We start from the raw sequence: 11606 nt of genomic DNA, 5'->3' as shown, positions 1-11606 counted from the left end.
TTCGGGCAAAATGTGATCCATCGCCGCTTTCAGTAATTGGCATATTTTGTAATTTCAAACTGTGAATACAGGCAGAGAGCCAGAATTTGGCTCTAAAATATGGCTCAAGGGTCGATTTTGGGATGTTTTGGATACTTTGAGAAATGCAGGGGAGTTTGGGCAAAATGTGACCCATCGCCGCTCTCAGTAATTGGCATATTTTCGGTATAAAAAGTTGTAATTTCAGTCTGTGAATACGTGCAGAGAGCCAGAATTTGGCTCCAAAAATATGGCTCAATGGTCGAATTTGGGATGTTCTGGATATTTTGACAACTATAGACGGGTTTAGGCAAAATAAGACCCATCGCTGCACTCAGTAATTGGCATATTTTCTGTATAAAAATTCGTAATTTCAAACTGCGAATACGTGCACAGATCCAGAAGTTGGTTCCAAAATACGGCTCAAGGGTCAAATTTGGGATGTTTGGGATATTTTGAAAACTGCAGGGGGGTTTGGTGAAAATATGACCCATCGCCGCTATCAGTAATCGGCATATTTTCGATATAAAAAGTCGCAATATCAAGTTGCGAATATGTGCATAGAGCCAGAATTTGGCTCCAAAATATGGCTCAAGCGTCGAATTTGGGATGTTTGGGGTATTTTGAAAACTGCAGGGAAGGGTTTGGGCAAAATGTGACCCTTCGCCGTTCTTAGTAATTGGCATATTTTCGGTATAAAAATACGTAACTTCAAATTGCGAATACGTGCAGAGAGCTAGAATTTGACTCCAAAATATGGCTCAAGCTTCCAATTTGAGATGTTTGGGATACTTTTAAATCTGCAGGGAGGGTTCGGGCAAAATGTGATCCATCGCCGCTTTCAGTAATTGGCATATTTTGTAATTTCGAACTGCGAATACATGCAGAGAGCCAGAATTTGGCTCTGAAATACGGCTTAAGGGTCGATTTTGGGATGTTTTGGATACTTTGAGAATTAAAGGGAAGTTTGGGCAAAATGTGACATATCGTTGTTCTCAGTAATTGGCATATTTTCGGTATAAAAAGTCGTAATTTCAATCTGCGAATACGTGCAGAGAGCAAGAATTTAACTCCAAAATATGACTCAAGGGTCAAATTTGGGATGTTTGGGATATTTTGAAAACTGCCGGGAAGGGTTTGGACAAAATGTGACCCTTTGCCGCTCTCAATAATTGGCATATTTTCGGTATAAAAAGTCGTAATTTCAAACTGCAAATTCGTGCAGAGAGCCAGAATTTGGCTCCAAACTGTGGCTCAAGCGTCGAATTTGGGATGTTTGGAATATTTTGAAAACTGCAGGCAAGGGTTTTGGCAAAATGTGACCCTTCGCCGCTCTCTTAGTAATTGGCATATTTTTGGTATAAAATTACGTAACTTCAAATTGAGAATACGTGCAGAGAGCTAGAATTTGACTCCAAAATATGGCTCAAGCTTCCATTTTGGGATGTTTGGGATACTTTTAAATCTGCAGGGAGGGTTCAGGCAAAATGTGATCCATCGCCGCTTTCAGTAATTGGCATATTTTGTAATTTCAAACTGCGAATACACGCAGAGAGCCAGAATTTGGCTCTAAAATATGGCTCAAGGGTCGATTTTTGGATGTTTTGGATACTTTGAGAAATGCAGGGGAGTTTGGGCAAAATGTGACCCATCGCCGCTCTCAGTAATTGGCATATTTTCGATATAAAAAGTCGTAATTTCAATCTGCGAATACGTGCAGAGAGCCAGAATTTGGCTCCAAAAATATGGCTCAATGGTCGAATTTGGGATGTTTTGGATATTTTGACAACTGCAGACGGGTTTAGGCAAAATAAGACCCATCGCTGCACTCAGTAATTGGCATATTTTCTGTATAAAAATTCGTCATTTCAAACTGCGAATACGTGCACAGATCCAGAAGTTGGTTCCAAAATACGGCTCAAGGGTCAAATTTGGGATGTTTGGGATATTTTGAAAACTGCAGGGGGGTTTGGTGAAAATGTGACCCATCGCCGCTATCAGTAATAGGCATATTTTCGGTATAAAAAGTCGCAATATCAAACTGCGAATATGTGCATAGAGCCAGAATTTGGCTCCAAAATATTGCTCAAGCGTCGAATTTGGATGTTTGGGATACTTTGGAAACAGCAGGGCGGGGGGGGGGGGGGGTTTGGGCAAAATGTGACCCATCGCTGCTCTCAGTAATTGGCATATTTTCGGTATAAAAAGTAGTAATTTCAATCTGCGAATACGTGCAGAGAGCCAGAATTTAACTCCAAAATATGGCTCAGGGGTCGAATTTGGGATGTTTGGGATATTTTGAAAACTGCAGGGAAGGGTTTGGGCAAAATGTGACCCTTCGCCGTTCTTAGTAATTGGCATATTTTCGGTATAAAAATACGTAACTTCAAATTGCGAATACGTGCAGAGAGCTAGAATTTGACTCCAAAATATGGCTCAAGCTTCCAATTTGAGATGTTTGGGATACTTTTAAATCTGCAGGGAGGGTTCGGGCAAAATGTGATCCATCGCCGCTCTCAGTAATTGGCATATTTTGTAATTTCAAACTGCGAATACATGCAGAGAGCCAGAATTTTGCTCTGAAATATGGCTTAAGGGTCGATTTTGGGATGTTTTGGATACTTTGAGAAATGCAGGGGAGTTTGGGCAAAATGTGACATATCGCCGCTCTCAGTAATTGGCATATTTTCGGTATAAAAAGTCGTAATTTCAATCTGCGAATACGTGCAGAGAGCCAGAATTTAACTCCAAAATATGACTCAAGGGTCAAATTTGGGATGTTTGGGATATTTTGAAAACTGCCGGGAAGGGTTTGGGCAAAATGTGACCCTTTGCCGCTCTCAGTAATTGGCATATTTTCGGTATAAAACGTCGTAATTTCAAACTGCAAATTCGTGCAGAGAGCCAGAATTTGGCTCCAAAATGTGGCTCAAGCGTCGAATTTGGGATGTTTGGAATATTTTGAAAACTGCAGGCAAGGGTTTTGGCAAAATGTGACCCTTCGCCGCTCTCTTAGTAATTGGCATATTTTTGGTATAAAATTACGTAACTTCAAATTGAGAATACGTGCAGAGAGCTAGAATTTGACTCCAAAATATGGCTCAAGCTTCCATTTTGGGATGTTTGGGATACTTTTAAATCTGCAGGGAGGGTTCGGGCAAAATGTGATTCATCGCCGCTTTCAGTAATTGGCATATTTTGTAATTTCAAACTGCGAATACACGCAGAGAGCCAGAATTTGGCTCTAAAATATGGCTCAAGGGTCGATTTTGGGATGTTTTGGATACTTTGAGAAATGCAGGGGAGTTTGGGCAAAATGTGACCCATCGCCGCTCTCAGTAATTGGCATATTTTCGATATAAAAAGTCGTAATTTCAATCTGCGAATACCTGCAGAGAGCCAGAATTTGGCTCCAAAAATATGGCTCAATGGTCGAATTTGGGATGTTTTGGATATTTTGACAACTGAAGACGGGTTTAGGCAAAATAAGACCCATCGCTGCACTTAGTAATTGGCATATTTTCTGTATAAAAATTCGTCATTTCAAACTGCGAATACGTGCACAGATCCAGAAGTTGGTTCCAAAATACGGCTCAAGGGTCAAATTTGGGATGTTTGGGATATTTTGAAAACGGCAGGGGGGTTTGGTGAAAATGTGACCCATCGACGCTATCAGTAATCGGCATATTTTCGGTATAAAAAGTCGCAATATCAAACTGCGAATATGTGCATAGAGCCAGAATTTGGCTCCAAAATATTGCTCAAGCGTCGAATTTGGATGTTTGGGATACTTTGGAAACAGCAGGGCGGGGGGGGGGGGGGTTTGGGCAAAATGTGACCCATCGCTGCTCTCAGTAATTGGCATATTTTCGGTATAAAAAGTAGTAATTTCAATCTGCGAATACGTGCAGAGAGCCAGAATTTAACTCCAAAATATGGCTCAGGGGTCGAATTTGGGATGTTTGGGATATTTTGAAAACTGCAGGGAAGGGTTTGGGCAAAATGTGACCCTTCGCCGTTCTTAGTAATTGGCATATTTTCGGTATAAAAATACGTAACTTCAAATTGCGAATACGTGCAGAGAGCTAGAATTTGACTCCAAAATATGGCTCAAGCTTCCAATTTGAGATGTTTGGGATACTTTTAAATCTGCAGGGAGGGTTCGGGCAAAATGTGATCCATCGCCGCTCTCAGTAATTGGCATATTTTGTAATTTCAAACTGCGAATACATGCAGAGAGCCAGAATTTTGCTCTGAAATATGGCTTAAGGGTCGATTTTGGGATGTTTTGGATACTTTGAGAAATGCAGGGGAGTTTGGGCAAAATGTGACATATCGCCGCTCTCAGTAATTGGCATATTTTCGGTATAAAAAGTCGTAATTTCAATCTGCGAATACGTGCAGAGAGCCAGAATTTAACTCCAAAATATGACTCAAGGGTCAAATTTGGGATGTTTGGGATATTTTGAAAACTGCCGGGAAGGGTTTGGGCAAAATGTGACCCTTTGCCGCTCTCAGTAATTGGCATATTTTCGGTATAAAACGTCGTAATTTCAAACTGCAAATTCGTGCAGAGAGCCAGAATTTGGCTCCAAAATGTGGCTCAAGCGTCGAATTTGGGATGTTTGGAATATTTTGAAAACTGCAGGCAAGGGTTTTGGCAAAATGTGACCCTTCGCCGCTCTCTTAGTAATTGGCATATTTTTGGTATAAAATTACGTAACTTCAAATTGAGAATACGTGCAGAGAGCTAGAATTTGACTCCAAAATATGGCTCAAGCTTCCATTTTGGGATGTTTGGGATACTTTTAAATCTGCAGGGAGGGTTCGGGCAAAATGTGATTCATCGCCGCTTTCAGTAATTGGCATATTTTGTAATTTCAAACTGCGAATACACGCAGAGAGCCAGAATTTGGCTCTAAAATATGGCTCAAGGGTCGATTTTGGGATGTTTTGGATACTTTGAGAAATGCAGGGGAGTTTGGGCAAAATGTGACCCATCGCCGCTCTCAGTAATTGGCATATTTTCGATATAAAAAGTCGTAATTTCAATCTGCGAATACCTGCAGAGAGCCAGAATTTGGCTCCAAAAATATGGCTCAATGGTCGAATTTGGGATGTTTTGGATATTTTGACAACTGAAGACGGGTTTAGGCAAAATAAGACCCATCGCTGCACTTAGTAATTGGCATATTTTCTGTATAAAAATTCGTCATTTCAAACTGCGAATACGTGCACAGATCCAGAAGTTGGTTCCAAAATACGGCTCAAGGGTCAAATTTGGGATGTTTGGGATATTTTGAAAACGGCAGGGGGGTTTGGTGAAAATGTGACCCATCGACGCTATCAGTAATCGGCATATTTTCGGTATAAAAAGTCGCAATATCAAACTGCGAATATGTGCATAGAGCCAGAATTTGGCTCCAAAATATTGCTCAAGCGTCGAATTTGGGATGTTTGGGATACTTTGGAAACTGCAGGGGGGGGGGGGGGTTGAGCAAAATGTGACCCATCGCTGCTCTCATTAATTGGCATATTTTCGGTATAAAAAGTAGTAATTTCAATCTGCGAATACGTGCAGAGAGCCAGAATTTAACTCCAAAATATGGCTCAGGGGTCGAATTTGGGATGTTTGGGATATTTTGAAAACTGCAGGGAAGGGTTTTGGGCAAAATGTGACCCTTTGCCGCTCTTAGTAATTGGCATATTTTCCGTATAAACAGTCGTAATTTCAAACTGCGAACACGTACCGAGAGCCAGAATTTGCTCGAAAATAAGGCTCAAGGGTCGAATTTGGGATGTTTCGGATATTTTGAAAACTGCAGGAAGGTTTGGGCAAAATGTGACCCATCGCCGCTCTCAGTAATTGGCATATTTTCGGTTATAAAAATTCGTGATTTCAAACTGCGGATACGTGCAGAGAGCCAGAATTTGGCTCCAAAAATATGGCTCAAAGGTCGAATTTGGGATGTTTTGGATATTTTGACAACTGCAGAGGGGTTTAGGCAAAATAAGACCCATCGCTGTACTTAGTAATTGGCATATTTTCTGTATAAAAAATCGTCATTTCAAACTGCGAATACGTGCACAGATCCACAATTTAGTTCCAAAATAAGGCTCAATGGTCAAATTTGGGATGTTTGGGATATTTTGAAAACTGCAGGGGGGATTTGGTGAAAATGTGACCCATCGCCGATATCAGTAATGGGCATAGTTTCGGTATAAAAAGTCGCAATTTCAAACTGCGAATATGTGCAGAGAGCCAGAATTTGGCTCCAAAATATTGCTCAAGGGTCGAATTTGGGAGGTTTGGGATACTTTGGAAACTGCAGGGGGGGTTTGGGCAAAATGTGACCCATCGCTGCTCTCAGTAATTAAGATATTTTCAGTATAAAAATCGTAATTTCAAACTGTGAATACGTGCAGAGAGCCAGAATTTGTCTCTAAAATGTGGCTCATGCGTCGAATTTGGGATGTTTGTGATATTATAAAAACTGCAGGGAGTGTTTGGGCAAAATGTGATCCATCGCAGTTTTCAGTAATTGGCATATTTTCGGTATAAAAAGACGTAATTTCAAACTGCGAATATGTGCAGAGAGAGGAATTTTGACTCCAAAATATGACTCAAGCGTCAAATTTGGGATGTTTGGGATATTTCAAAAACTGCAGGGAGTGTTTTTTGCAAAATGTGATCCATCGCAGCTTTCAGTAATTAGCACATATTTGGTATAAAAAGACGCAATTTCAAACTGCGAATACGTGCAGAGAGCGAGAATTTTACTCCAAAATATGGCTCAAGCGTCGAATTTGGGATGTTTGGGATACTTTTAAACCGCAGTGAGAGTTCGGGCAAAATGTGATCCATCGCCGCTTTCAGTAATTGGCATATTTTCGGTATAAAAATTCGTAATTTCAATCAGCGAATACATGCAGAGAGCCAGAATTTGGCTCCAAAATATGGCTCAAGGGTCAAATTTGAGATGTTTATGATATTTTGAATACTGCAAGGGGGTGGAGGGGCAAAATGTGACCCTTCGACATCTCACAATTGGCATTTTTTCGGGATAAATTATCGTAATTTCAAACTGCGAATACATGCAGAGAGCCAGAATTTGGCTCCAAAATATGGCTCAAGCGTCGAATTTGGGATGTTTGGGGTATTTTGAAAACTGCAGGGAAGGGTTTGTTCAAAATGTGACCCTTCGCCGTTCTTAGTAATTGGCGCATTTTCGGTATAAAAATACGTAACTTCAAATTGCGAATACGTGCAGAGAGCTAGAATTTGACTCCAAAATATGGTTCAAGCTTCCAATTTGAGATGTTTGGGATACTTTTTAATCTGCAGGGAGGGTTCGGGCAAAATGTGATCCATCGCCGCTTTCAGTAATTGGCATATTTTGTAATTTCAAACTGCGAATACATGCAGAGAGCCAGAATTTAACTCCAAAATATGGCTCAGGGGTCGAATTTGGGATGTTTGGGATATTTTGAAAACTATTGGGATATTTTGAAAACACCACGCCTAGTTCAGTGAACACCACGCCAAGGATAGTAAACACCACTCCAAGGATAGTGAACACCACGTCAAGTTCAGTGAACACCACGCCAAGGTTAGTGAACACTACGCCAAGGATAGTAAACACCACGCCAAGGATAGTGAACACCACGCCAAGGGTAGTGAACATGACGCCAAGGGTAGTGAACACCACGCCAAGGGTAGTAAACACCACGCCATGGGTAGTGAACACCATGCCATGGGTAGTGAACACCACGCTAAGGGTAGTGAACACCACGCTAAGGGTAGGGAACACCATGCCAAGAGTAGTGAACACCACGCCAAGGGTAGTGAACACCACGCTACGGGTAGTGAACACTATGCCAAGGGTAGTGAACACCATGCCAAGGGTAGTGAACACCACGTCCAGGGTAGTGAACACCACGTGAAGGGTAGTGAACACCACGTGAAGGGTAGTGAACACCACGCCAAGGGTAGTGAACACCACGCCAAGGGTAGTGAACACCACGCCAAGGATAGTGAACACCACGCTAAGGGTACTGAACACCACGCTAAGGGTAGTGAACACCATGCCAAGGGTAGTGAACACCATGCCAATGGTAGTGAACACTAACCGAAGGGTAGTGAACACCAAGCCAAGGGTAGTGAACACCATGCAAAGGGTAGTGAACATGACGCCTAGGGTAGTGAACACTACGCCAAGGGTAGTAAACACCACGCCATGGGTAGTGAACACCATGCCATGGGTAGTGAACACCACGCCAAGGGCAGTGAACACCATGCTAAGGGTGGTGAACACCACCTCAAGGTTAGTGAACCCCACGCCAAGGGTAGTGAACATGACGTCATGGGTAGTGAACACCACGTTAAGGGTTGTGAACACCACTCCAAGGGTAGTAAACATGACGGCAAGGGTAGTGAACACCACGTGAAGGGTAGTGAAGAACATGCCAAGGGTAGTGATCACCACGCCAAGGGTAGTGAACACCACGCCATGGGTAGTGACCACCATGCCATGGGTAGTGAACACCACGGCAAGTTCAGTGAACATCACGCTAAGGGTAGTGAACACCACGCCAAGGGTAGTGAATACCACGGCAAGGGTTGTGAACACCACGCTAAGGATAGTGAACACCACGCCTTGGATAGTAAACACAACTCCAAGGATAGTGAAAACCACGCTAAGGATAGTGAACAACACGCCTAGTTCAGTGAACACCACGCTAAGGATAGTAAACACCACTCCAAGGATAGTGAACACCACGCCAAGTTCAGTGAACACCACGTCAAGGTTAGTGAACACCATGCCAAGGATAGTGAACACCACGCCAAGGATAGTGAACATCACGCGAAGGATAGTGAACACCACACAAGGACAGTGAGCACTACGGCAAGGATAGTGAACACCACACCAGGGGTAGTGAACACCACGCCAAGGATAGTGAACACCACGCAAAGGATAGTAAATACTACGCTAAGGATAGTGAACACCACACCAAGGGTAGTGAACACCACGCTAAGGATAGTGAACACCATGCTAAGGATAGTGAACACCACAACACTAAGGGTAGTGAACACCACGCTAAGGATAGTGAACACCACGCTAGGGATAGTGAACAACACGCCTAGTTCAGTGAACACCACGCCAAGGATAGTAAACACCACTCCAAGGATAGTGAACACCACGCCAAGTTCAGTGAACACCACGCCAAGGATAGTGAACACCACGCCAAGGATAGTGAACACCACGCCAAGGATTGTGAACATCACGCCAAGGATAGTGAACACCACACAAGGGTAGTGAACACTACAGCAAGGATAGTGAACACCACACCAGGGGTAGTGAACACCACGCCAAGGATAGTGAACACCACACCAAGGGTAGGGAACACCACGCCAAGGGTAGTGATCACCACGCCAAGGGTTGTGAACACCACGCCAAGGGTAGTGAACACTATGCCAAGGGTAGTGAACACCATGCCAAGGGTAGTGAACACCACGCCCAGGGTAGTGAACACCACGTGAAGGGTAGTGAACACCACTCCAAGGGTAGTGAACACCACGCAAAGGGTAGTGAACACCACGCCAAGGGTATTGAACACCACGCCAAGGGTATTGAACACCACGCCATGGGTAGTGAACACCACGCCAAGGATAGTGAACACTACGCTAAGGGTAGTGAACACCACGCTATAGGTAGTGAACACCATGCCAAGAGTAGTGAACACCATGCCAATGGTAGTGAACACTAAGTGAAGGGTAGTGAACACCATGCTAATGGTAGTGAACACTAAGTGAAGGGTAGTGAACACCAAGCCAAGGGTAGTGAACACCACGCAAAGGGTAGTGAACATGACGCCAAGGGTAGTGAACACCACGCTAAGGGTAGGGAACACCAGGCCAAGGGTAGTGAACACCACGCATAGGGTAGTGAACACCACGCCAAGGATAGTGAACACTATGCCAAGGGTAGTGAACACCATGCCAAGGGTAGTGAACACCACGTCCAGGGTAGTGAACACCACGTGAAGGGTAGTGAACACCACTCCAAGGGTAGTGAACACCACGCAAAGGGTAGTGAACCCCACGCCAAGGGTAGTGAACATGACGTCATGGGTAGTGAACACCACGTTAAGGGTAGTGAACACCACGCCAAGGGTAGTAAACATGACGGCAGGGGTAGTGAACACCACGCCAAGGATAGTGAACACTATGCCAAGGTTAGTGAACACCATGCCAAGGGTAGTGAACACCACGACCAGGGTAGTGAACACCACGTGAAGGGTAGTGAACACCACTCCAAGGGTAGTGAACACCACGTAAAGGGTAGTGAACCCCACGCCAAGTGTAGTGAACATGACGTCATGGGTAGTGAACACCACGCTAAGGATATTGAACACCACGCTAAGGGTAGTGAACACCATGCCAAAGGTAGTGAACACCATGCCAAAGGTAGTGAACACTAAGTGATGGGTAGTGAACACCAAGCCAAGGGTAGTGAACACCACGCAAAAGGTAGTGAACATGACGCCTAAGGTAGTGAACACCAAGCCAAGGGTAGTAAACACCACGCCATGGGTAGTGAACACCATGCCATGGGTAGTGAACACCACGCCAAGGGCAGTGAACACCACGCCAAGGGCGGTGAACACCACGCCAAGGTTAGTGAACCCCACGCCAAGGGTAGTGAACATGACGTCATGGGTAGTGAACACCACGTTAAGGGTAGTGAACACCACGCCAAGGGAAGTAAACATGACGGCAAGGGTCGTGAACACCACGTCAAGGGTAGTGAAGAACATGCCAAGGGTAGTGATCACCACGCCAAGGGTAGTGAACACCACACCATGGGTAGTGAACACCATGCCATGGGTAGCGAACACCACAGCAAGTTCAGTGAACATCACGCTAAGGGTAGTGAACACCACGCCAAGGGTAGTGAATACCACGGCAAGGGTTGTGAACACCACGCTAAGGATAGTGAATACCACGCTAAGGATAGTGAACACCACGCCATGGACAGTGAACACCACGCCTTGGATAGTAAACACAACTCCAAGGATAGTGAAAACCACGCTAAGGATAATGAACAACACGCCTAGTTCAATGAACACCACGCCAAGGATAGTAAACACCACTCCAAGGATAGTGAACACCACGCCAAGTTCAGTGAACACCACGCCAAGGTTAGTGAACACCACCCCAAGGATAGTGAACACCACGCCAAGGATAGTGAACATTACGCCAAGGATAGTGAACACCACACAAGGATAGTGAACACTACGGCAAGGATAGTGAACACCACACCAGGGGTAGTGAACACCACGCCAAGGAGAGTGAACACCACGCCAAGGATAGTAAACACTACGCTAAGGATAGTGAACACCACACCAAGGGTAGTGAACACCACGCTAAGGATAGTGAACACCACGCTAAGGATAGTGAACACCACGCTAAGGATAGTGAACACCACGCTAAGGATAGTGAACACCACGCAAAGGATAGTGAACACCACACCAAGGGTTGGGAACACCACGCCAAGGGTAGTGATCACCACGCCAAGGGTAGTGAA

The sequence above is a fragment of the Procambarus clarkii genome, chromosome 20, assembly GCF_040958095.1.
Source record: "Procambarus clarkii isolate CNS0578487 chromosome 20, FALCON_Pclarkii_2.0, whole genome shotgun sequence".
Taxonomy (NCBI): domain Eukaryota; kingdom Metazoa; phylum Arthropoda; class Malacostraca; order Decapoda; family Cambaridae; genus Procambarus; species Procambarus clarkii.
This window is presented reverse-complemented; position numbering follows the sequence as displayed.